General features: G+C 40.0%; 44 non-coding genes across 44 annotated transcripts; 12 read left to right on the top strand and 32 right to left on the bottom strand.

Annotated features, from left to right (window-relative positions):
- The first annotated feature begins 919 nt into the window (after positions 1-919).
- Positions 920-992, top strand: Trnam-cau. The gene has a single exon. It is a non-coding gene; the product is annotated as a tRNA-Met (tRNA).
- A 110-nt stretch (positions 993-1,102) lies between these two features.
- On the bottom strand, positions 1,103-1,174 carry Trnaq-cug. The gene has a single exon. It is a non-coding gene; the product is annotated as a tRNA-Gln (tRNA).
- A 149-nt stretch (positions 1,175-1,323) lies between these two features.
- On the bottom strand, positions 1,324-1,405 carry Trnas-gcu. The gene has a single exon. It is a non-coding gene; the product is annotated as a tRNA-Ser (tRNA).
- Positions 1,406-1,527: 122 nt separating this feature from the next.
- Positions 1,528-1,600, bottom strand: Trnak-uuu. The gene has a single exon. It is a non-coding gene; the product is annotated as a tRNA-Lys (tRNA).
- Positions 1,601-2,749: 1,149 nt separating this feature from the next.
- Trnam-cau lies at positions 2,750-2,822 on the top strand. Its single transcript has one exon. It is a non-coding gene; the product is annotated as a tRNA-Met (tRNA).
- A 109-nt stretch (positions 2,823-2,931) lies between these two features.
- On the bottom strand, positions 2,932-3,003 carry Trnaq-cug. The gene has a single exon. It is a non-coding gene; the product is annotated as a tRNA-Gln (tRNA).
- A 149-nt stretch (positions 3,004-3,152) lies between these two features.
- Positions 3,153-3,234, bottom strand: Trnas-gcu. Its single transcript has one exon. It is a non-coding gene; the product is annotated as a tRNA-Ser (tRNA).
- Positions 3,235-4,577: 1,343 nt separating this feature from the next.
- Trnam-cau lies at positions 4,578-4,650 on the top strand. Its single transcript has one exon. It is a non-coding gene; the product is annotated as a tRNA-Met (tRNA).
- A 110-nt stretch (positions 4,651-4,760) lies between these two features.
- Positions 4,761-4,832, bottom strand: Trnaq-cug. The gene has a single exon. It is a non-coding gene; the product is annotated as a tRNA-Gln (tRNA).
- Positions 4,833-4,981: 149 nt separating this feature from the next.
- Positions 4,982-5,063, bottom strand: Trnas-gcu. Its single transcript has one exon. It is a non-coding gene; the product is annotated as a tRNA-Ser (tRNA).
- Positions 5,064-6,410: 1,347 nt separating this feature from the next.
- On the top strand, positions 6,411-6,483 carry Trnam-cau. The gene has a single exon. It is a non-coding gene; the product is annotated as a tRNA-Met (tRNA).
- Positions 6,484-6,593: 110 nt separating this feature from the next.
- Trnaq-cug lies at positions 6,594-6,665 on the bottom strand. The gene has a single exon. It is a non-coding gene; the product is annotated as a tRNA-Gln (tRNA).
- A 353-nt stretch (positions 6,666-7,018) lies between these two features.
- Trnak-uuu lies at positions 7,019-7,091 on the bottom strand. Its single transcript has one exon. It is a non-coding gene; the product is annotated as a tRNA-Lys (tRNA).
- Positions 7,092-8,241: 1,150 nt separating this feature from the next.
- Positions 8,242-8,314, top strand: Trnam-cau. The gene has a single exon. It is a non-coding gene; the product is annotated as a tRNA-Met (tRNA).
- A 110-nt stretch (positions 8,315-8,424) lies between these two features.
- Positions 8,425-8,496, bottom strand: Trnaq-cug. The gene has a single exon. It is a non-coding gene; the product is annotated as a tRNA-Gln (tRNA).
- Positions 8,497-8,849: 353 nt separating this feature from the next.
- Positions 8,850-8,922, bottom strand: Trnak-uuu. The gene has a single exon. It is a non-coding gene; the product is annotated as a tRNA-Lys (tRNA).
- A 1,150-nt stretch (positions 8,923-10,072) lies between these two features.
- Positions 10,073-10,145, top strand: Trnam-cau. The gene has a single exon. It is a non-coding gene; the product is annotated as a tRNA-Met (tRNA).
- A 331-nt stretch (positions 10,146-10,476) lies between these two features.
- On the bottom strand, positions 10,477-10,558 carry Trnas-gcu. Its single transcript has one exon. It is a non-coding gene; the product is annotated as a tRNA-Ser (tRNA).
- A 122-nt stretch (positions 10,559-10,680) lies between these two features.
- Positions 10,681-10,753, bottom strand: Trnak-uuu. The gene has a single exon. It is a non-coding gene; the product is annotated as a tRNA-Lys (tRNA).
- Positions 10,754-12,028: 1,275 nt separating this feature from the next.
- Trnan-guu lies at positions 12,029-12,102 on the top strand. The gene has a single exon. It is a non-coding gene; the product is annotated as a tRNA-Asn (tRNA).
- A 431-nt stretch (positions 12,103-12,533) lies between these two features.
- On the bottom strand, positions 12,534-12,606 carry Trnav-cac. The gene has a single exon. It is a non-coding gene; the product is annotated as a tRNA-Val (tRNA).
- A 100-nt stretch (positions 12,607-12,706) lies between these two features.
- Positions 12,707-12,779, bottom strand: Trnav-aac. Its single transcript has one exon. It is a non-coding gene; the product is annotated as a tRNA-Val (tRNA).
- Positions 12,780-12,834: 55 nt separating this feature from the next.
- Trnak-cuu lies at positions 12,835-12,907 on the bottom strand. The gene has a single exon. It is a non-coding gene; the product is annotated as a tRNA-Lys (tRNA).
- An 891-nt stretch (positions 12,908-13,798) lies between these two features.
- Trnan-guu lies at positions 13,799-13,872 on the top strand. Its single transcript has one exon. It is a non-coding gene; the product is annotated as a tRNA-Asn (tRNA).
- Positions 13,873-14,303: 431 nt separating this feature from the next.
- Trnav-cac lies at positions 14,304-14,376 on the bottom strand. Its single transcript has one exon. It is a non-coding gene; the product is annotated as a tRNA-Val (tRNA).
- A 100-nt stretch (positions 14,377-14,476) lies between these two features.
- On the bottom strand, positions 14,477-14,549 carry Trnav-aac. The gene has a single exon. It is a non-coding gene; the product is annotated as a tRNA-Val (tRNA).
- A 55-nt stretch (positions 14,550-14,604) lies between these two features.
- On the bottom strand, positions 14,605-14,677 carry Trnak-cuu. Its single transcript has one exon. It is a non-coding gene; the product is annotated as a tRNA-Lys (tRNA).
- Positions 14,678-16,069: 1,392 nt separating this feature from the next.
- Positions 16,070-16,142, bottom strand: Trnav-cac. Its single transcript has one exon. It is a non-coding gene; the product is annotated as a tRNA-Val (tRNA).
- Positions 16,143-16,242: 100 nt separating this feature from the next.
- On the bottom strand, positions 16,243-16,315 carry Trnav-aac. The gene has a single exon. It is a non-coding gene; the product is annotated as a tRNA-Val (tRNA).
- A 55-nt stretch (positions 16,316-16,370) lies between these two features.
- Trnak-cuu lies at positions 16,371-16,443 on the bottom strand. Its single transcript has one exon. It is a non-coding gene; the product is annotated as a tRNA-Lys (tRNA).
- Positions 16,444-17,331: 888 nt separating this feature from the next.
- Trnan-guu lies at positions 17,332-17,405 on the top strand. Its single transcript has one exon. It is a non-coding gene; the product is annotated as a tRNA-Asn (tRNA).
- Positions 17,406-17,836: 431 nt separating this feature from the next.
- Positions 17,837-17,909, bottom strand: Trnav-cac. The gene has a single exon. It is a non-coding gene; the product is annotated as a tRNA-Val (tRNA).
- Positions 17,910-18,009: 100 nt separating this feature from the next.
- Trnav-aac lies at positions 18,010-18,082 on the bottom strand. Its single transcript has one exon. It is a non-coding gene; the product is annotated as a tRNA-Val (tRNA).
- Positions 18,083-18,137: 55 nt separating this feature from the next.
- On the bottom strand, positions 18,138-18,210 carry Trnak-cuu. Its single transcript has one exon. It is a non-coding gene; the product is annotated as a tRNA-Lys (tRNA).
- An 888-nt stretch (positions 18,211-19,098) lies between these two features.
- On the top strand, positions 19,099-19,172 carry Trnan-guu. The gene has a single exon. It is a non-coding gene; the product is annotated as a tRNA-Asn (tRNA).
- Positions 19,173-19,603: 431 nt separating this feature from the next.
- On the bottom strand, positions 19,604-19,676 carry Trnav-cac. The gene has a single exon. It is a non-coding gene; the product is annotated as a tRNA-Val (tRNA).
- Positions 19,677-19,776: 100 nt separating this feature from the next.
- Trnav-aac lies at positions 19,777-19,849 on the bottom strand. The gene has a single exon. It is a non-coding gene; the product is annotated as a tRNA-Val (tRNA).
- Positions 19,850-19,904: 55 nt separating this feature from the next.
- On the bottom strand, positions 19,905-19,977 carry Trnak-cuu. Its single transcript has one exon. It is a non-coding gene; the product is annotated as a tRNA-Lys (tRNA).
- An 886-nt stretch (positions 19,978-20,863) lies between these two features.
- On the top strand, positions 20,864-20,937 carry Trnan-guu. The gene has a single exon. It is a non-coding gene; the product is annotated as a tRNA-Asn (tRNA).
- Positions 20,938-21,368: 431 nt separating this feature from the next.
- Positions 21,369-21,441, bottom strand: Trnav-cac. The gene has a single exon. It is a non-coding gene; the product is annotated as a tRNA-Val (tRNA).
- Positions 21,442-21,541: 100 nt separating this feature from the next.
- Positions 21,542-21,614, bottom strand: Trnav-aac. Its single transcript has one exon. It is a non-coding gene; the product is annotated as a tRNA-Val (tRNA).
- Positions 21,615-21,669: 55 nt separating this feature from the next.
- Positions 21,670-21,742, bottom strand: Trnak-cuu. The gene has a single exon. It is a non-coding gene; the product is annotated as a tRNA-Lys (tRNA).
- An 886-nt stretch (positions 21,743-22,628) lies between these two features.
- Trnan-guu lies at positions 22,629-22,702 on the top strand. Its single transcript has one exon. It is a non-coding gene; the product is annotated as a tRNA-Asn (tRNA).
- A 431-nt stretch (positions 22,703-23,133) lies between these two features.
- Trnav-cac lies at positions 23,134-23,206 on the bottom strand. The gene has a single exon. It is a non-coding gene; the product is annotated as a tRNA-Val (tRNA).
- Between the last annotated feature and the right edge of the window lie 83 nt (positions 23,207-23,289).

Here is a 23,289-nt window from a genome sequence, read left to right as displayed (position 1 = left end):
AACAAAAAACAAAAAATCTTACATTGCTTTGATTCAAAATAACGGTCATCGTAGCAAACCAGCAAAGATGAAAACAGCGTTTGCTTCTCGGCTCACGGTCACATTGCTGTTTTCCGTCTGCTATTGTGACATTCTGGATACGCCATCTACCGGTAGAATGTCAAGTGCGCAAGTGGCTTGGTTTCTGAGTCCTTTACAAGATGGCCTAACACGGCAGAACACCACCTACCTAACAGGTTTCGTTCAGGGAAAACGCACAGAGTTTAAGCCGTGTTGAAAAAATAATTGGACATCAAATACTGAAAGCATATTATTCATTTATTTGTTTCACATGAACTATGGGAGTTTCTACTCTTGGTACAGATCAGAAGATTTTAGTTGCGCGTGCTGACAAATTAAGTTGTTTATTCATTTAGGTAGTAAAAAGTTCACGGTATCATAGGATTGTTTGTCGGCTGGTGGAAGAAAAATTAAACATATTTCATTTGTCAGTTTGTTTAAATTAAATAAATCCTCTTTTCAAAAAAAATTTTTTAAATTTTTTCTTGGTTTTTTTTCGAAATGCTATAATTTTTTCCGTCTTTTAAAATCGTCTGTCACCAATAAGTTTTCATTTTGCGAGAAAATATGGAAAACGGAAAACTTGAGAAAAAAGTCGGGTTGGGGGAAAGGTAACAATTCAGAGGTTAGCCTTTCCCCGACTTTTTCTCAATTTCTCCGTTTTCCAAATTTTGCTCGCAGCAAAAATACTGAAATCATGGCAACCGTCTCGTTTTTGCAGTCAAAACAAACAAAAAAAAAGTTGCATGCTTTTTTTGTTTGTATTTTGCAATTAAAAACTATGCCATCTAGCGCTCATTAGGAATTTTTATTTTTGGGCTACTGGGGGGTGCCTCTTTTTGTGGAGGATACTGTACATGCCTCGATAGCGCAGTAGGCAGCGCGCGAGTCTCATAATCTCGAGGTCGTGAGTTCGAACCTCACTCGGGGCAGTATTAAGTAAACTATCTAAATTTTTTCCACTAACAGTCAATCTCTGTAAGAGCTGGTTGGTTTCTAAATGCTGCATGTAAAAACAAGAAATACCACGGTACTATAATAAAGGTTCTACCGAGATTTGAACTCAGATTGTCAGAGTCAGAGTCTGAAGTGCTAACCATTACACCATAGAACCACTGCTAACGAATGATCAAACATCATAGAATTACTTATAACAAATGGGGCTTTCTTAATTGAATGCTTCAATCAATGTTTTCTCAAGCATGTACACTTAACTATGACAAACATCTTTGGCATCGAAATTGACCTCTAGTTTGAGTTTCCCGACGAAGATGGGATTCGAACCCACGCGTGCAATGCACAATGGATTAGCAGTCCATCACCTTAACCACTCGGTCACCTCGTCTGTTTACTTCCACCACGTTGAGGTCTTGAGCCCTAATGCGTTAGCGGATGATTTCAATAACATACAAATTTAACGAAAACACCGATAATGAGATTTCGCTGGAAAGAAAACTCTTCAAATAGCGCCCGATGAGGGACTTGAACCCTCGACCTCAGGATTAAAAGTCCCGCGCTCTACCAACTGAGCTAACCGGGCTACGTAATGCATGCCTATGTTATTCAATACATTAACACCCCGTAGTTTCTTTGATCATGCGACGACAAATTATGAAACCCACATATTTTCAAATAAGTCTTACATTACCTTGATCCAAAATCACGGTATCCATGTCTCGAAAAATGAAGAAGCCCACAAATTTTCAAATTTTTTTATCTTGGTCGAAAATAAGGGTGTCCATGTCACGCAAAATGAGGAAACCTTCAAACAAACAAAAAACAAAAAATCTTACATTGCTTTGATTCAAAATAACGGTCATCGTAGCAAACCAGCAAAGATGAAAACAGCGTTTGCTTCTCGGCTCACGGTCACATTGCTGTTTTCCGTCTGCTATTGTGACATTCTGGATACGCCATCTACCGGTAGAATGTCAAGTGCGCAAGTGGCTTGGTTTCTGAGTCCTTCACAAGATGGCCTAACACGGCAGAACACCACCTACCTAACAGGTTTCGTTCAGGGAAAACGCACAGAGTTTAAGCCGTGTTGAAAAAATAATTGGACATCAAATACTGAAAGCATATTATTCATTTATTTGTTTCACATGAACTATGGGAGTTTCTACTCTTGGTACAGATCAGAAGATTTTAGTTGCGCGTGCTGACAAATTAAGTTGTTTATTCATTTAGGTAGTAAAAAGTTCACGGTATCATAGGATTGTTTGTCGGCTGGTGGAAGAAAAATTAAACATATTTCATTTGTCAGTTTGTTTAAATTAAATAAATCCTCTTTTCAAAAAAATTTTTTTAATTTTTTCTTGGTTTTTTTTCGAAATGCTATAATTTTTTCCGTCTTTTAAAATCGTCTGTCACCAATAAGTTTTCATTTTGCGAGAAAATATGGAAAACGGAAAACTTGAGAAAAAAGTCGGGTTGGGGAAAGGTAACAATTCAGAGGTTAGCCTTTCCCCGACTTTTTCTCAATTTCTCCGTTTTCCAAATTTTGCTCGCAGCAAAAATACTGAAATCATGGCAACCGTCTCGTTTTTGCAGTCAAAACAAACAAAAAAAAGTTGCATGCTTTTTTTGTTTGTATTTTGCAATTAAAAACTATGCCATCTAGCGCTCATTAGGAATTTTTATTTTTTGGGCTACTGGGGGGTGCCTCTTTTTTGTGGAGGATACTGTACATGCCTCGATAGCGCAGTAGGCAGCGCGCGAGTCTCATAATCTCGAGGTCGTGAGTTCGAACCTCACTCGGGGCAGTATTAAGTAAACTATCTAAATTTTTCCACTAACAGTCAATCTCTGTAAGAGCTGGTTGGTTTCTAAATGCTGCATGTAAAAACAAGAAATACCACGGTACTATAATAAAGGTTCTACCGAGATTTGAACTCAGATTGTCAGAGTCAGAGTCTGAAGTGCTAACCATTACACCATAGAACCACTGCTAACGAATGATCAAACATCATAGAATTACTTATAACAAATGGGGCTTTCTTAATTGAATGCTTCAATCAATGTTTTCTCAAGCATGTACACTTAACTATGACAAACATCTTTGGCATCGAAATTGACCTCTAGTTTGAGTTTCCCGACGAAGATGGGATTCGAACCCACGCGTGCAATGCACAATGGATTAGCAGTCCATCACCTTAACCACTCGGTCACCTCGTCTGTTTACTTCCACCACGTTGAGGTCTTGAGCCCTAATGCGTTAGCGGATGATTTCAATAACATACAAATTTAACGAAAACACCGATAATGAGATTTCGCTGGAAAGAAAACTCTTCAAATAGCGCCCGATGAGGGACTTTAACCCTCGACCTCAGGATTAAAAGTCCCGCGCTCTACCAACTGAGCTAACCGGGCTACGTAATGCATGCCTATGTTATTCAATACATTAACACCCCGTAGTTTCTTTGATCATGCGACGACAAATTATGAAACCCACATATTTTCAAATAAGTCTTACATTACCTTGATCCAAAATCACGGTATCCATGTCTCGAAAAATGAAGAAGCCCACAAATTTTCAAATTTTTTTATCTTGGTCGAAAATAAGGGTGTCCATGTCACGCAAAATGAGGAAACCTTCAAACAAACAAAAACAAAAAATCTTACATTGCTTTGATTCAAAATAACGGTCATCGTAGCAAACCAGCAAAGATGAAAACAGCGTTTGCTTCTCGGCTCACGGTCACATTGCTGTTTTCCGTCTGCTATTGTGACATTCTGGATACGCCATCTACCGGTAGAATGTCAAGTGCGCAAGTGGCTTGGTTTCTGAGTCCTTCACAAGATGGCCTAACACGGCAGAACACCACCTACATAACAGGTTTCGTTCAGGGAAAACGCACAGAGTTTAAGCCGTGTTGAAAAAATAATTGGACATCAAATACTGAAAGCATATTATTCATTTATTTGTTTCACATGAACTATGGGAGTTTCTACTCTTGGTACAGATCAGAAGATTTTAGTTGCGCGTGCTGACAAATTAAGTTGTTTATTCATTTAGGTAGTAAAAAGTTCACGGTATCATAGGATTGTTTGTCGGCTGGTGGAAGAAAAATTAAACATATTTCATTTGTCAGTTTGTTTAAATTAAATAAATCCTCTTTTCAAAAAAATTTTTTTAATTTTTTCTTGGTTTTTTTTCGAAATGCTATAATTTTTTCCGTCTTTTAAAATCGTCTGTCACCAATAAGTTTTCATTTTGCGAGAAAATATGGAAAACGGAAAACTTGAGAAAAAAGTCGGGTTGGGGAAAGGTAACAATTCAGAGGTTAGCCTTTCCCCGACTTTTTCTCAATTTCTCCGTTTTCCAAATTTTGCTCGCAGCAAAAATACTGAAATCATGGCAACCGTCTCGTTTTTGCAGTCAAAACAAACAAAAAAAAGTTGCATGCTTTTTTTGTTTGTATTTTGCAATTAAAAACTATGCCATCTAGCGCTCATTAGGAATTTTTATTTTTTGGGCTACTGGGGGGTGCCTCTTTTTTGTGGAGGATACTGTACATGCCTCGATAGCGCAGTAGGCAGCGCGCGAGTCTCATAATCTCGAGGTCGTGAGTTCGAACCTCACTCGGGGCAGTATTAAGTAAACTATCTAAATTTTTTCCACTAACAGTCAATCTCTGTAAGAGCTGGTTGGTTTCTAAATGCTGCATGTAAAAACAAGAAATACCACGGTACTATAATAAAGGTTCTACCGAGATTTGAACTCAGATTGTCAGAGTCAGAGTCTGAAGTGCTAACCATTACACCATAGAACCACTGCTAACGAATGATCAAACATCATAGAATTACTTATAACAAATGGGGCTTTCTTAATTGAATGCTTCAATCAATGTTTTCTCAAGCATGTACACTTAACTATGACAAACATCTTTGGCATCGAAATTGACCTCTAGTTTGAGTTTCCCGACGAAGATGGGATTCGAACCCACGCGTGCAATGCACAATGGATTAGCAGTCCATCACCTTAACCACTCGGTCACCTCGTCTGTTTACTTCCACCACGTTGAGGTCTTGAGCCCTAATGCGTTAGCGGATGATTTCAATAACATACAAATTTAACGAAAACACCGATAATGAGATTTCGCTGGAAAGAAAACTCTTCAAATAGCGCCCGATGAGGGACTTGAACCCTCGACCTCAGGATTAAAAGTCCCGCGCTCTACCAACTGAGCTAACTGGGCTACGTAAATGCATGCCTATGTTATTCAATACATTAACACCCCGTAGTTTCTTTGATCATGCGACGACAAATTATGAAACCCACATATTTTCAAATAAGTCTTACATTACCTTGATCCAAAATCACGGTATCCATGTCTCGAAAAATGAAGAAGCCCACAAATTTTCAAATTTTTTTATCTTGGTCGAAAATAAGGGTGTCCATGTCACGCAAAATGAGGAAACCTTCAAACAAACAAAAAACAAAAAATCTTACATTGCTTTGATTCAAAATAACGGTCATCGTAGCAAACCAGCAAAGATGAAAACAGCGTTTGCTTCTCGGCTCACGGTCACATTGCTGTTTTCCGTCTGCTATTGTGACATTCTGGATACGCCATCTACCGGTAGAATGTCAAGTGCGCAAGTGGCTTGGTTTCTGAGTCCTTCACAAGATGGCCTAACACGGCAGAACACCACCTACCTAACAGGTTTCGTTCAGGGAAAACGCACAGAGTTTAAGCCGTGTTGAAAAAATAATTGGACATCAAATACTGAAAGCATATTATTCATTTATTTGTTTCACATGAACTATGGGAGTTTCTACTCTTGGTACAGATCAGAAGATTTTAGTTGCGCGTGCTGACAAATTAAGTTGTTTATTCATTTAGGTAGTAAAAAGTTCACGGTATCATAGGATTGTTTGTCGGCTGGTGGAAGAAAAATTAAACATATTTCATTTGTCAGTTTGTTTAAATTAAATAAATCCTCTTTTCAAAAAAATTTTTTTAATTTTTTCTTGGTTTTTTTCGAAATGCTATAATTTTTTCCGTCTTTTAAAATCGTCTGTCACCAATAAGTTTTCATTTTGCGAGAAAATATGGAAAACGGAAAACTTGAGAAAAAAGTCGGGTTGGGGGAAAGGTAACAATTCAGAGGTTAGCCTTTCCCCGACTTTTTCTCAATTTCTCCGTTTTCCAAATTTTGCTCGCAGCAAAAATACTGAAATCATGGCAACCGTCTCGTTTTTGCAGTCAAAACAAACAAAAAAAAAGTTGCATGCTTTTTTTGTTTGTATTTTGCAATTAAAAACTATGCCATCTAGCGCTCATTAGGAATTTTTATTTTTTGGGCTACTGGGGGGGTGCCTCTTTTTTGTGGAGGATACTGTACATGCCTCGATAGCGCAGTAGGCAGCGCGCGAGTCTCATAATCTCGAGGTCGTGAGTTCGAACCTCACTCGGGGCAGTATTAAGTAAACTATCTAAATTTTTTCCACTAACAGTCAATCTCTGTAAGAGCTGGTTGGTTTCTAAATGCTGCATGTAAAAACAAGAAATACCACGGTACTATAATAAAGGTTCTACCGAGATTTGAACTCAGATTGTCAGAGTCAGAGTCTGAAGTGCTAACCATTACACCATAGAACCACTGCTAACGAATGATCAAACATCATAGAATTACTTATAACAAATGGGGCTTTCTTAATTGAATGCTTCAATCAATGTTTTCTCAAGCATGTACACTTAACTATGACAAACATCTTTGGCATCGAAATTGACCTCTAGTTTGAGTTTCCCGACGAAGATGGGATTCGAACCCACGCGTGCAATGCACAATGGATTAGCAGTCCATCACCTTAACCACTCAGTCACCTCGTCTGTTTACTTCCACCACGTTGAGGTCTTGAGCCCTAATGCGTTAGCGGATGATTTCAATAACATACAAATTTAACGAAAACACCGATAATGAGATTTCGCTGGAAAGAAAACTCTTCAAATAGCGCCCGATGAGGGACTTGAACCCTCGACCTCAGGATTAAAAGTCCCGCGCTCTACCAACTGAGCTAACCGGGCTACGTAATGCATGCCTATGTTATTCAATACATTAACACCCCGTAGTTTCTTTGATCATGCGACGACAAATTATGAAACCCACATATTTTCAAATAAGTCTTACATTACCTTGATCCAAAATCACGGTATCCATGTCTCGAAAAATGAAGAAGCCCACAAATTTTCAAATTTTTTTATCTTGGTCGAAAATAAGGGTGTCCATGTCACGCAAAATGAGGAAACCTTCAAACAAACAAAAAACAAAAAATCTTACATTGCTTTGATTCAAAATAACGGTCATCGTAGCAAACCAGCAAAGATGAAAACAGCGTTTGCTTCTCGGCTCACGGTCACATTGCTGTTTTCCGTCTGCTATTGTGACATTCTGGATACGCCATCTACCGGTAGAATGTCAAGTGCGCAAGTGGCTTGGTTTCTGAGTCCTTCACAAGATGGCCTAACACGGCAGAACACCACCTACCTAACAGGTTTCGTTCAGGGAAAACGCACAGAGTTTAAGCCGTGTTGAAAAAATAATTGGACATCAAATACTGAAAGCATATTATTCATTTATTTGTTTCACATGAACTATGGGAGTTTCTACTCTTGGTACAGATCAGAAGATTTTAGTTGCGCGTGCTGACAAATTAAGTTGTTTATTCATTTAGGTAGTAAAAAGTTCACGGTATCATAGGATTGTTTGTCGGCTGGTGGAAGAAAAATTAAACATATTTCATTTGTCAGTTTGTTTAAATTAAATAAATCCTCTTTTCAAAAAAATTTTTTTAATTTTTTCTTGGTTTTTTTTCGAAATGCTATAATTTTTTCCGTCTTTTAAAATCGTCTGTCACCAATAAGTTTTCATTTTGCGAGAAAATATGGAAAACGGAAAACTTGAGAAAAAAGTCGGGTTGGGGGAAAGGTAACAATTCAGAGGTTAGCCTTTCCCCGACTTTTTCTCAATTTCTCCGTTTTCCAAATTTTGCTCGCAGCAAAAATACTGAAATCATGGCAACCGTCTCGTTTTTGCAGTCAAAACAAACAAAAAAAAGTTGCATGCTTTTTTTTGTTTGTATTTTGCAATTAAAAACTATGCCATCTAGCGCTCATTAGGAATTTTTATTTTTGGGCTACTGGGGGGTGCCTCTTTTTTTTGGAGGATACTGTACATGCCTCGATAGCGCAGTAGGCAGCGCGCGAGTCTCATAATCTCGAGGTCGTGAGTTCGAACCTCACTCGGGGCAGTATTAAGTAAACTATCTAAATTTTTTCCACTAACAGTCAATCTCTGTAAGAGCTGGTTGGTTTCTAAATGCTGCATGTAAAAACAAGAAATACCACGGTACTATAATAAAGGTTCTACCGAGATTTGAACTCAGATTGTCAGAGTCAGAGTCTGAAGTGCTAACCATTACACCATAGAACCACTGCTAACGAATGATCAAACATCATAGAATTACTTATAACAAATGGGGCTTTCTTAATTGAATGCTTCAATCAATGTTTTCTCAAGCATGTACACTTAACTATGACAAACATCTTTGGCATCGAAATTGACCTCTAGTTTGAGTTTCCCGACGAAGATGGGATTCGAACCCACGCGTGCAATGCACAATGGATTAGCAGTCCATCACCTTAACCACTCAGTCACCTCGTCTGTTTACTTCCACCACGTTGAGGTCTTGAGCCCTAATGCGTTAGCGGATGATTTCAATAACATACAAATTTAACGAAAACACCGATAATGAGATTTCGCTGGAAAGAAAACTCTTCAAATAGCGCCCGATGAGGGACTTGAACCCTCGACCTCAGGATTAAAAGTCCCGCGCTCTACCAACTGAGCTAACCGGGCTACGTAATGCATGCCTATGTTATTCAATACATTAACACCCCGTAGTTTCTTTGATCATGCGACGACAAATTATGAAACCCACATATTTTCAAATAAGTCTTACATTACCTTGATCCAAAATCACGGTATCCATGTCTCGAAAAATGAAGAAGCCCACAAATTTTCAAATTTTTTTATCTTGGTCGAAAATAAGGGTGTCCATGTCACGCAAAATGAGGAAACCTTCAAACAAACAAAAAACAAAAAATCTTACATTGCTTTGATTCAAAATAACGGTCATCGTAGCAAACCAGCAAAGATGAAAACAGCGTTTGCTTCTCGGCTCACGGTCACATTGCTGTTTTCCGTCTGCTATTGTGACATTCTGGATACGCCATCTACCGGTAGAATGTCAAGTGCGCAAGTGGCTTGGTTTCTGAGTCCTTCACAAGATGGCCTAACACGGCAGAACACCACCTACCTAACAGGTTTCGTTCAGGGAAAACGCACAGAGTTTAAGCCGTGTTGAAAAAATAATTGGACATCAAATACTGAAAGCATATTATTCATTTATTTGTTTCACATGAACTATGGGAGTTTCTACTCTTGGTACAGATCAGAAGATTTTAGTTGCGCGTGCTGACAAATTAAGTTGTTTATTCATTTAGGTAGTAAAAAGTTCACGGTATCATAGGATTGTTTGTCGGCTGGTGGAAGAAAAATTAAACATATTTCATTTGTCAGTTTGTTTAAATTAAATAAATCCTCTTTTCAAAAAAATTTTTTTAATTTTTTCTTGGTTTTTTTTCGAAATGCTATAATTTTTTCCGTCTTTTAAAATCGTCTGTCACCAATAAGTTTTCATTTTGCGAGAAAATATGGAAAACGGAAAACTTGAGAAAAAGTCGGGTTGGGGAAAGGTAACAATTCAGAGGTTAGCCTTTCCCCGACTTTTTCTCAATTTCTCCGTTTTCCAAATTTTGCTCGCAGCAAAAATACTGAAATCATGGCAACCGTCTCGTTTTTGCAGTCAAAACAAACAAAAAAAAAGTTGCATGCTTTTTTTGTTTGTATTTTGCAATTAAAAACTATGCCATCTAGCGCTCATTAGGAATTTTTATTTTTTGGGCTACTGGGGGGGTGCCTCTTTTTTTTGGAGGATACTGTACATGCCTCGATAGCGCAGTAGGCAGCGCGCGAGTCTCATAATCTCGAGGTCGTGAGTTCGAACCTCACTCGGGGCAGTATTAAGTAAACTATCTAAATTTTTTCCACTAACAGTCAATCTCTGTAAGAGCTGGTTGGTTTCTAAATGCTGCATGTAAAAACAAGAAATACCACGGTACTATAATAAAGGTTCTACCGAGATTTGAACTCAGATTGTCAGAGTCAGAGTCTGAAGTGCTAACCATTACACCACAGAACCACTGCCAACGAATGATCAAACATCATAGAATAACTTATAACAAATGGGGCTTTCTTAATTGAATGCTTCAATCAATGTTTTCTCAAGCATGTACACTTAACTATGACAAACATCTTTGGCATCGAAATTGACCTTTAGTTTGAGTTTCCCGACGAAGATGGGATTCGAACCCACGCGTGCAATGCACAATGGATTAGCAGTCCATCACCTTAACCACTCGGTCACCTCGTCTGTTTACTTCCACCACGTTGAGGTCTTGAGCCCTAATGCGTTAGCGGATGATTTCAATAACATACAAATTTAACGAAAACACCGATAATGAGATTTCGCTGGAAAGAAAACTCTTCAAACAGCGCCCGATGAGGGACTTGAACCCTCGACCTCAGGATTAAAAGTCCCGCGCTCTACCAACTGAGCTAACCGGGCTACGTAATGCATGCCTATGTTATTCAATACATTAACACCCCGTAGTTTCTTTGATCATGCGACGACAAATTATGAAACCCACATATTTTCAAATAAGTCTTACATTACCTTGATCCAAAATCACGGTATCCATGTCTCGAAAAATGAAGAAGCCCACAAATTTTCAAATTTTTTTATCTTGGTCGAAAATAAGGGTGTCCATGTCACGCAAAATGAGGAAACCTTCAAACAAACAAAAAACAAAAAATCTTACATTGCTTTGATTCAAAATAACGGTCATCGTAGCAAACCAGCAAAGATGAAAACAGCGTTTGCTTCTCGGCTCACGGTCACATTGCTGTTTTCCGTCTGCTATTGTGACATTCTGGATACGCCATCTACCGGTAGAATGTCAAGTGCGCAAGTGGCTTGGTTTCTGAGTCCTTCACAAGATGGCCTAACACGGCAACGAAAGGAACGGTGGAGTCCTAAAGAAAAATAACAACTTAAATAATTTTTTTGTGTGTGTGTGATTCATACGTTTGATTTCCAGCAAGACATGAAACAGCTGCCTCCACATATGGAAAGGAGGTGGGTTAGACCATGATATATATCGGGAGTAGTAACGGCTGCAGAATCAGTTGAGCTACGCGTGTTAAGCTCCAGAGATGGCGTTTGCGGCTGGTTAATTGGAATTTCTGAAGAGAGGGAATGAGAGAAAGAAAGCAAAGATTCAAGGGTTAAGGTAAGGAAAGTAAACGTTTCCGAACTAAACCTTCCTCTTTATCACACGTGTCCATATGGTAGATCACGTGATACAAACTTTTACCCTAAATTTCTCCAACGATGAATTGTTAACGAATATTTCCCAAATGAGCATTGGATTCGTCTCAGTGATACGAATAAAATGTAAATTATTTGATTCGATAAAACCTAAAATATTTGTTAGTTTGGAACTTACCAGCCGCGACGCCATCTCTGGAGCAGAATGGGTGTAGCTCAATTTCTTCCGTGAGAAGAGTACTTCCATTTCTACTCCTGGTAAACTTCATGGTGGTACCGAAGGGAAAAATATTTAAAAACATCAGCGCCATCTGACGTCTGGAAGAAGCCGTCTGTTTCCGGTTTTATTTACTAAACATTTGTATCCTGTCACTGACAGTAGCAGCATAAACTAGATAAATGGCGCCCAATTGTTGTTTCTGGGATTACCAAAAGGGTTGGAGAATGAACACATTACGTTTCTCTCAGTCGTAAAGAAGCACAAAGTTCCCGTCTCCCCCAATTAATTTAGATGCCTTTGTGGCGCAATTGGCTAGCGCGTTCGGCTGTTAACCGGAAGGCTGGTGGTTCGATCCCACCCAGGGGCGTAGCATAGGAGTTTTTACATATTCTTTTTTATCCTCAGAGACTCCTTATGATAGGTTAAGAATCATCTGTATCTTTTCCGTATACATCGTTGCCTAGTCATCAGTGGTGTACAACCATGATAACTCTACAGTTAAACAGATTATGGTTATCTTGATTAGTTATGCTACTTTGCACTCCTTTCATTGATGATGAGTAAACTTGGGACGCGTAAAATAACAAATAAAAGGAATTTTGAATCGTCAAAACAACAAAACTACTCTCAAAACAACATGTGTACTTCATTTTCGGGAGCCTTCTGGTGGTAATCAGCTAGTTATAGACCTTGTGTGGGACCATGTGGAAAATTCCCCCGACTCCCCACTTGGCGTGCCCTTTGGTTACTACTCAGACACGCAGATTGCAGTGAAATTGATAAACTTCAAAAACCGACTGTTCTCACCCAGGATCGAACTGAGGACCTTCAGCGTGTGAGGCCGACGTGATAACCGCTACACTATGAGAACACGAATTTTACCATAGGATCCTTTTTATAAAATGGTTTTACAACCGAATCTAAGTTAACAATATAAATAACCACATCAGAACTGTATGCAAAGGATGTCTTGTTCCCACCCAGGATCGAACTGAGGACCTTCAGCGTGTTAGGCCGACGTGATAACCACTACACTATGGGAACTGAATTTTACGCATCGATTGAAACCAAGTTTCGATTAAGACCACATGGAATTGAACGCCCAACGTGGGGCTCGAACCCACGACCCTGAGATTAAGAGTCTCATGCTCTACCGACTGAGCTAGCCAGGCACATGTTGATGGTTAACGCAAACAGAAACGATCCCAACCATTCATTGAGTATTTCTTCTGTCAAAGGAACGGTGGAGTCCTAAAGAAAAATAACAACTTAAATAATTTTTTTGTGTGTGTGTGATTCATACGTTTGATTTCCAGCAAGACATGAAACAGCTGCCTCCACATATGGAAAGGAGGTGGGTTAGACCATGATATATATCGGGAGTAGTAACGGCTGCAGAATCAGTTGAGCTACGCGTGTTAAGCTCCAGAGATGGCGTTTGCGGCTGGTTAATTGGAATTTCTGAAGAGAGGGAATGAGAGAAAGAAAGCAAAGATTCAAGGGTTAAGGTAAGGAAAGTAAACGTTTCCGAACTAAACCTTCCTCTTTATCACACGTGTCCATATGGTAGATCACGTGATACAAACTTTTACCCTAAATTTCTCCAACGATGAATTGTTAACGAATAATTCCCAAATGAGCATTGGATTCGTCTCAGTGATACGAATAAAATGTAAATTATTTGATTCGATAAAACCTAAAATATTTGTTAGTTTGGAACTTACCAGCCACGACGCCATCTCTGGAGCAGAATGGGTGTAGCTCAATTTCTTCCGTGAGAAGAGTACTTCCATTTCTACTCCTGGTAAACTTCATGGTGGTACCGAAGAGAAAAAATATTTATTAAAAACATCAGCGCCATCTGACGTCTGGAAGAAGCCGTCTGTTTCCGGTTTTATTTACTAAACATTTGTATCCTGTCACTGACAGTAGCAGCATAAACTAGATAAATGGCGCCCAATTGTTGTTTCTGGGATTACCAAAAGGGTTGGAGAATGAACACATTACGTTTCTCTCAGTCGTAAAGAAGCACAAAGTTCCCGTCTCCCCCAATTAATTTAGATGCCTTTGTGGCGCAATTGGCTAGCGCGTTCGGCTGTTAACCGGAAGGCTGGTGGTTCGATCCCACCCAGGGGCGTAGCATAGGAGTTTTTACATATTCTTTTTTATCCTCAGAGACTCCTTATGATAGGTTAAGAATCATCTGTATCTTTTCCGTATACATCGTTGCCTAGTCATCAGTGGTGTACAACCATGATAACTCTACAGTTAAACAGATTATGGTTATCTTGATTAGTTATGCTACTTTGCACTCCTTTCATTGATGATGAGTAAACTTGGGACGCGTAAAATAACAAATAAAAGGAATTTTGAATCGTCAAAACAACAAAACTACTCTCAAAACAACATGTGTACTTCATTTTCGGGAGCCTTCTGGTGGTAATCAGCTAGTTATAAACCTTGTGTGGGACCATGTGGAAAATTCCCCCGACTCCCCACTTGGCGTGCCCTTTGGTTACTACTCAGACACGCAGATTGCAGTGAAATTGATAAACTTCAAAAACCGACTGTTCTCACCCAGGATTGAACTGAGGACCTTCAGCGTGTGAGGCCGACGTGATAACCGCTACACTATGAGAACACGAATTTTACCATAGGATCCTTTTTATAAAATGGTTTTACAACCGAATCTAAGTTAACAATATAAATAACCACATCAGAACTGTATGCAAAGGATGTCTTGTTCCCACCCAGGATCGAACTGAGGACCTTCAGCGTGTTAGGCCGACGTGATAACCACTACACTATGGGAACTGAATTTTACGCATCGATTGAAACCAAGTTTCGATTAAGACCACATGGAATTGAACGCCCAACGTGGGGCTCGAACCCACGACCCTGAGATTAAGAGTCTCATGCTCTACCGACTGAGCTAGCCAGGCACATGTTGATGGTTAACGCAAACAGAAACGATCCCAACCATTCATTGAGTATTTCTTCTGTCAAAGGAACGGTGGAGTCCTAAAGAAAAATAACAACTTAAATAATTTTTTTGTGTGTGTGTGATTCATACGTTTGATTTCCAGCAAGACATGAAACAGCTGCCTCCACATATGGAAAGGAGGTGGGTTAGACCATGATATATATCGGGAGTAGTAACGGCTGCAGAATCAGTTGAGCTACGCGTGTTAAGCTCCAGAGATGGCGTTTGCGGCTGGTTAATTGGAATTTCTGAAGAGAGGGAATGAGAGAAAGAAAGCAAAGATTCAAGGGTTAAGGTAAGGAAAGTAAACGTTTCCGAACTAAACCTTCCTCTTTATCACACGTGTCCATATGGTAGATCACGTGATACAAACTTTTACCCTAAATTTCTCCAACGATGAATTGTTAACGAATATTTCCCAAATGAGCATTGGATTCGTCTCAGTGATACGAATAAAATGTAAATTATTTGATTCGATAAAACCTAAAATATTTGTTAGTTTGGAACTTACCAGCCGCGACGCCATCTCTGGAGCAGAATGGGTGTAGCTCAATTTCTTCCGTGAGAAGAGTACTTCCATTTCTACTCCTGGTAAACTTCATGGTGGTACCGAAGAGAAAAAATATTTAAAAACATCAGCGCCATCTGACGTCTGGAAGAAGCCGTCTGTTTCCGGTTTTATTTACTAAACATTTGTATCCTGTCACTGACAGTAGCAGCATAAACTAGATAAATGGCGCCCAATTGTTGTTTCTGGGATTACCAAAAGGGTTGGAGAATGAACACATTACGTTTCTCTCAGTCGTAAAGAAGCACAAAGTTCCCGTCTCCCCCAATTAATTTAGATGCCTTTGTGGCGCAATTGGCTAGCGCGTTCGGCTGTAAACCGGAAGGCTGGTGGTTCGATCCCACCCAGGGGCGTAGCATAGGAGTTTTTACATATTCTTTTTATCCTCAGAGACTCCTTATGATAGGTTAAGAATCATCTGTATCTTTTCCGTATACATCGTTGCCTAGTCATCAGTGGTGTACAACCATGATAACTCTACAGTTAAACAGATTATGGTTATCTTGATTAGTTATGCTACTTTGCACTCCTTTCATTGATGATGAGTAAACTTGGGACGCGTAAAATAACAAATAAAAGGAATTTTGAATCGTCAAAACAACAAAACTACTCTCAAAACAACATGTGTACTTCATTTTCGGGAGCCTTCTGGTGGTAATCAGCTAGTTATAAACCTTGTGTGGGACCATGTGGAAAATTCCCCCGACTCCCCACTTGGCGTGCCCTTTGGTTACTACTCAGACACGCAGATTGCAGTGAAATTGATAAACTTCAAAAACCGACTGTTCTCACCCAGGATCGAACTGAGGACCTTCAGCGTGTGAGGCCGACGTGATAACCGCTACACTATGAGAACACGAATTTTACCATAGGATCCTTTTTATAAAATGGTTTTACAACCGAATCTAAGTTAACAATATAAATAACCACATCAGAACTGTATGCAAAGGATGTCTTGTTCCCACCCAGGATCGAACTGAGGACCTTCAGCGTGTTAGGCCGACGTGATAACCACTACACTATGGGAACTGAATTTTACGCATCGATTGAAACCAAGTTTCGATTAAGACCACATGGAATTGAACGCCCAACGTGGGGCTCGAACCCACGACCCTGAGATTAAGAGTCTCATGCTCTACCGACTGAGCTAGCCAGGCACATGTTGATGGTTAACGCAAACAGAAACGATCCCAACCATTCATTGAGTATTTCTTCTGTCAAAGGAACGGTGGAGTCCTAAAGAAAAATAACAACTTAAATAATTTTTTTGTGTGTGTGTGATTCATACGTTTGATTTCCAGCAAGACATGAAACAGCTGCCTCCACATATGGAAAGGAGGTGGGTTAGACCATGATATATATCGGGAGTAGTAACGGCTGCAGAATCAGTTGAGCTACGCGTGTTAAGCTCCAGAGATGGCGTTTGCGGCTGGTTAATTGGAATTTCTGAAGAGAGGGAATGAGAGAAAGAAAGCAAAGATTCAAGGGTTAAGGTAAGGAAAGTAAACGTTTCCGAACTAAACCTTCCTCTTTATCACACGTGTCCATATGGTAGATCACGTGATACAAACTTTTACCCTAAATTTCTCCAACGATGAATTGTTAACGAATATTTCCCAAATGAGCATTGGATTCGTCTCAGTGATACGAATAAAATGTAAATTATTTGATTCGATAAAACCTAAAATATTTGTTAGTTTGGAACTTACCAGCCGCGACGCCATCTCTGGAGCAGAATGGGTGTAGCTCAATTTCTTCCGTGAGAAGAGTACTTCCATTTCTACTCCTGGTAAACTTCATGGTGGTACCGAAGGGAAAAAATATTTAAAAACATCAGCGCCATCTGACGTCTGGAAGAAGCCGTCTGTTTCCGGTTTTATTTACTAAACATTTGTATCCTGTCACTGACAGTAGCAGCATAAACTAGATAAATGGCGCCCAATTGTTGTTTCTGGGATTACCAAAAGGGTTGGAGAATGAACACATTACGTTTCTCTCAGTCGTAAAGAAGCACAAAGTTCCCGTCTCCCCCAATTAATTTAGATGCCTTTGTGGCGCAATTGGCTAGCGCGTTCGGCTGTTAACCGGAAGGCTGGTGGTTCGATCCCACCCAGGGGCGTAGCATAGGAGTTTTTACATATTCTTTTTTATCCTCAGAGACTCCTTATGATAGGTTAAGAATCATCTGTATCTTTTCCGTATACATCGTTGCCTAGTCATCAGTGGTGAACAACCATGATAACTCTACAGTTAAACAGATTATGGTTATCTTGATTAGTTATGCTACTTTGCACTCCTTTCATTGATGATGAGTAAACTTGGGACGCGTAAAATAACAAATAAAAGGAATTTTGAATCGTCAAAACAACAAAACTACTCTCAAAACAACATGTGTACTTCATTTTCGGGAGCCTTCTGGTGGTAATCAGCTAGTTATAAACCTTGTGTGGGACCATCTGGAAAATTCCCCCGACTCCCCACTTGGCGTGCCCTTTGGTTACTACTCAGACACGCAGATTGCAGTGAAATTGATAAACTTCAAAAACCGACTGTTCTCACCCAGGATCGAACTGAGGACCTTCAGCGTGTGAGGCCGACGTGATAACCGCTACACTATGAGAACACGAATTTTACCATAGGATCCTTTTTATAAAATGGTTTTACAACCGAATCTAAGTTAACAATATAAATAACCACATCAGAACTGTATGCAAAGGATGTCTTGTTCCCACCCAGGATCGAACTGAGGACCTTCAGCGTGTTAGGCCGACGTGATAACCACTACACTATGGGAACTGAATTTTACGCATCGATTGAAACCAAGTTTCGATTAAGACCACATGGAATTGAACGCCCAACGTGGGGCTCGAACCCACGACCCTGAGATTAAGAGTCTCATGCTCTACCGACTGAGCTAGCCAGGCACATGTTGATGGTTAACGCAAACAGAAACGATCCCAACCATTCATTGAGTATTTCTTCTGTCAAAGGAACGGTGGAGTCCTAAAGAAAAATAACAACTTAAATAATTTTTTTGTGTGTGTGTGATTCATACGTTTGATTTCCAGCAAGACATGAAACAGCTGCCTCCACATATGGAAAGGAGGTGGGTTAGACCATGATATATATCGGGAGTAGTAACGGCTGCAGAATCAGTTGAGCTACGCGTGTTAAGCTCCAGAGATGGCGTTTGCGGCTGGTTAATTGGAATTTCTGAAGAGAGGGAATGAGAGAAAGAAAGCAAAGATTCAAGGGTTAAGGTAAGGAAAGTAAACGTTTCCGAACTAAACCTTCCTCTTTATCACACGTGTCCATATGGTAGATCACGTGATACAAACTTTTACCCTAAATTTCTCCAACGATGAATTGTTAACGAATATTTCCCAAATGAGCATTGGATTCGTCTCAGTGATACGAATAAAATGTAAATTATTTGATTCGATAAAACCTAAAATATTTGTTAGTTTGGAACTTACCAGCCGCGACGCCATCTCTGGAGCAGAATGGGTGTAGCTCAATTTCTTCCGTGAGAAGAGTACTTCCATTTCTACTCCTGGTAAACTTCATGGTGGTACCGAAGAGAAAAAATATTTAAAAACATCAGCGCCATCTGACGTCTGGAAGAAGCCGTCTGTTTCCGGTTTTATTTACTAAACATTTGTATCCTGTCACTGACAGTAGCAGCATAAACTAGATAAATGGCGCCCAATTGTTGTTTCTGGGATTACCAAAAGGGTTGGAGAATGAACACATTACGTTTCTCTCAGTCGTAAAGAAGCACAAAGTTCCCGTCTCCCCCAATTAATTTAGATGCCTTTGTGGCGCAATTGGCTAGCGCGTTCGGCTGTTAACCGGAAGGCTGGTGGTTCGATCCCACCCAGGGGCGTAGCATAGGAGTTTTTACATATTCTTTTTTATCCTCAGAGACTCCTTATGATAGGTTAAGAATCATCTGTATCTTTTCCGTATACATCGTTGCCTAGTCATCAGTGGTGTACAACCATGATAACTCTACAGTTAAACAGATTATGGTTATCTTGATTAGTTATGCTACTTTGCACTCCTTTCATTGATGATGAGTAAACTTGGGACGCGTAAAATAACAAATAAAAGGAATTTTGAATCGTCAAAACAACAAAACTACTCTCAAAACAACATGTGTACTTCATTTTCGGGAGCCTTCTGGTGGTAATCAGCTAGTTATAAACCTTGTGTGGGACCATGTGGAAAATTCCCCCGACTCCCCACTTGGCGTGCCCTTTGGTTACTACTCAGACACGCAGATTGCAGTGAAATTGATAAACTTCAAAAACCGACTGTTCTCACCCAGGATCGAACTGAGGACCTTCAGCGTGTGAGGCCGACGTGATAACCGCTACACTATGAGAACACGAATTTTACCATAGGATCCTTTTTATAAAATGGTTTTACAACCGAATCTAAGTTAACAATATAAATAACCACATCAGAACTGTATGCAAAGGATGTCTTGTTCCCACCCAGGATCGAACTGAGGACCTTCAGCGTGTTAGGCCGACGTGATAACCACTACACTATGGGAACTGAATTTTACGCATCGATTGAAACCAAGTTTCGATTAAGACCACATGGAATTGAACGCCCAACGTGGGGCTCGAACCCACGACCCTGAGATTAAGAGTCTCATGCTCTACCGACTGAGCTAGCCAGGCACATGTTGATGGTTAACGCAAACAGAAACGATCCCAACCATTCATTGAGTATTTCTTCTGTCAAAGGAACGGTGGAGTCCTAAAGAAAAATAACAACTTAAATAATTTTTTTGTGTGTGTGATTCATACGTTTGATTTCCAGCAAGACATGAAACAGCTGCCTCCACATATGGAAAGGAGGTGGGTTAGACCATGATATATATCGGGAGTAGTAACGGCTGCAGAATCAGTTGAGCTACGCGTGTTAAGCTCCAGAGATGGCGTTTGCGGCTGGTTAATTGGAATTTCTGAAGAGAGGGAATGAGAGAAAGAAAGCAAAGATTCAAGGGTTAAGGTAAGGAAAGTAAACGTTTCCGAACTAAACCTTCCTCTTTATCACACGTGTCCATATGGTAGATCACGTGATACAAACTTTTACCCTAAATTTCTCCAACGATGAATTGTTAACGAATATTTCCCAAATGAGCATTGGATTCGTCTCAGTGATACGAATAAAATGTAAATTATTTGATTCGATAAAACCTAAAATATTTGTTAGTTTGGAACTTACCAGCCGCGACGCCATCTCTGGAGCAGAATGGGTGTAGCTCAATTTCTTCCGTGAGAAGAGTACTTCCATTTCTACTCCTGGTAAACTTCATGGTGGTACCGAAGGAAAAAAATATTTAAAAACATCAGCGCCATCTGACGTCTGGAAGAAGCCGTCTGTTTCCGGTTTTATTTACTAAACATTTGTATCCTGTCACTGACAGTAGCAGCATAAACTAGATAAATGGCGCCCAATTGTTGTTTCTGGGATTACCAAAAGGGTTGGAGAATGAACACATTACGTTTCTCTCAGTCGTAAAGAAGCACAAAGTTCCCGTCTCCCCCAATTAATTTAGATGCCTTTGTGGCGCAATTGGCTAGCGCGTTCGGCTGTTAACCGGAAGGCTGGTGGTTCGATCCCACCCAGGGGCGTAGCATAGGAGTTTTTACATATTCTTTTTTATCCTCAGAGACTCCTTATGATAGGTTAAGAATCATCTGTATCTTTTCCGTATACATCGTTGCCTAGTCATCAGTGGTGTACAACCATGATAACTCTACAGTTAAACAGATTATGGTTATCTTGATTAGTTATGCTACTTTGCACTCCTTTCATTGATGATGAGTAAACTTGGGACGCGTAAAATAACAAATAAAAGGAATTTTGAATCGTCAAAACAACAAAACTACTCTCAAAACAACATGTGTACTTCATTTTCGGGAGCCTTCTGGTGGTAATCAGCTAGTTATAAACCTTGTGTGGGACCATGTGGAAAATTCCCCCGACTCCCCACTTGGCGTGCCCTTTGGTTACTACTCAGACACGCAGATTGCAGTGAAATTGATAAACTTCAAAAACCGACTGTTCTCACCCAGGATCGAACTGAGGACCTTCAGCGTGTGAGGCCGACGTGATAACCGCTACACTATGAGAACACGAATTTTACCATAGGATCCTTTTTATAAAATGGTTTTACAACCGAATCTAAGTTAACAATATAAATAACCACATCAGAACTGTATGCAAAGGATGTCTTGTTCCCACCCAGGATCGAACTGAGGACCTTCAGCGTGTTAGGCCGACGTGATAACCACTACACTATGGGAACTGAATTTTACGCATCGATTGAAACCAAGTTTCGATTAAGACCACATGGAATTGAACGCCCAACGTGGGGCTCGAACCCACGACCCTGAGATTAAGAGTCTCATGCTCTACCGACTGAGCTAGCCAGGCACATGTTGATGGTTAACGCAAACAGAAACGATCCCAACCATTCATTGAGTATTTCTTCTGTCAAAGGAACGGTGGAGTCCTAAAGAAAAATAACAACTTAAATAATTTTTTTGTGTGTGTGATTCATACGTTTGATTTCCAGCAAGACATGAAACAGCTGCCTCCACATATGGAAAGGAGGTGGGTTAGACCATGATATATATCGGGAGTAGTAACGGCTGCAGAATCAGTTGAGCTACGCGTGTTAAGCTCCAGAGATGGCGTTTGCGGCTGGTTAATTGGAATTTCTGAAGAGAGGGAATGAGAGAAAGAAAGCAAAGATTCAAGGGTTAAGGTAAGGAAAGTAAACGTTTCCGAACTAAACCTTCCTCTTTATCACACGTGTCCATATGGTAGATCACGTGATACAAACTTTTACCCTAAATTTCTCCAACGATGAATTGTTAACGAATATTTCCCAAATGAGCATTGGATTCGTCTCAGTGATACGAATAAAATGTAAATTATTTGATTCGATAAAACCTAAAATATTTGTTAGTTTGGAACTTACCAGCCGCGACGCCATCTCTGGAGCAGAATGGGTGTAGCTCAATTTCTTCCGTGAGAAGAGTACTTCCATTTCTACTCCTGGTAAACTTCATGGTGGTACCGAAGGAGAAAAATATTTAAAAACATCAGCGCCATCTGACGTCTGGAAGAAGCCGTCTGTTTCCGGTTTTATTTACTAAACATTTGTATCCTGTCACTGACAGTAGCAGCATAAACTAGATAAATGGCGCCCAATTGTTGTTTCTGGGATTACCAAAAGGGTTGGAGAATGAACACATTACGTTTCTCTCAGTCGTAAAGAAGCACAAAGTTCCCGTCTCCCCCAATTAATTTAGATGCCTTTGTGGCGCAATTGGCTAGCGCGTTCGGCTGTTAACCGGAAGGCTGGTGGTTCGATCCCACCCAGGGGCGTAGCATAGGAGTTTTTACATATTCTTTTTTATCCTCAGAGACTCCTTATGATAGGTTAAGAATCATCTGTATCTTTTCCGTATACATCGTTGCCTAGTCATCAGTGGTGTACAACCATGATAACTCTACAGTTAAACAGATTATGGTTATCTTGATTAGTTATGCTACTTTGCACTCCTTTCATTGATGATGAGTAAACTTGGGACGCGTAAAATAACAAATAAAAGGAATTTTGAATCGTCAAAACAACAAAACTACTCTCAAAACAACATGTGTACTTCATTTTCGGGAGCCTTCTGGTGGTAATCAGCTAGTTATAAACCTTGTGTGGGACCATGTGGAAAATTCCCCCGACTCCCCACTTGGCGTGCCCTTTGGTTACTACTCAGACACGCAGATTGCAGTGAAATTGATAAACTTCAAAAACCGACTGTTCTCACCCAGGATCGAACTGAGGACCTTCAGCGTGTGAGGCCGACGTGATAACCGCTACACTATGAGAACACGAATTTTACCATAGGATCCTTTTTATAAAATGGTTTTACAACCGAATCTAAGTTAACAATATAAATAACCACATCAGAACT

The sequence above is a fragment of the Daphnia magna genome, linkage group LG9 (genome assembly GCF_020631705.1).
Source record: "Daphnia magna isolate NIES linkage group LG9, ASM2063170v1.1, whole genome shotgun sequence".
In the NCBI taxonomy this organism is placed as follows: Eukaryota; Metazoa; Arthropoda; class Branchiopoda; order Diplostraca; family Daphniidae; genus Daphnia; species Daphnia magna.
The sequence above is the reverse complement of the archived record's forward strand: the minus strand, read 5'-3'. Positions and strand labels throughout refer to the sequence as shown.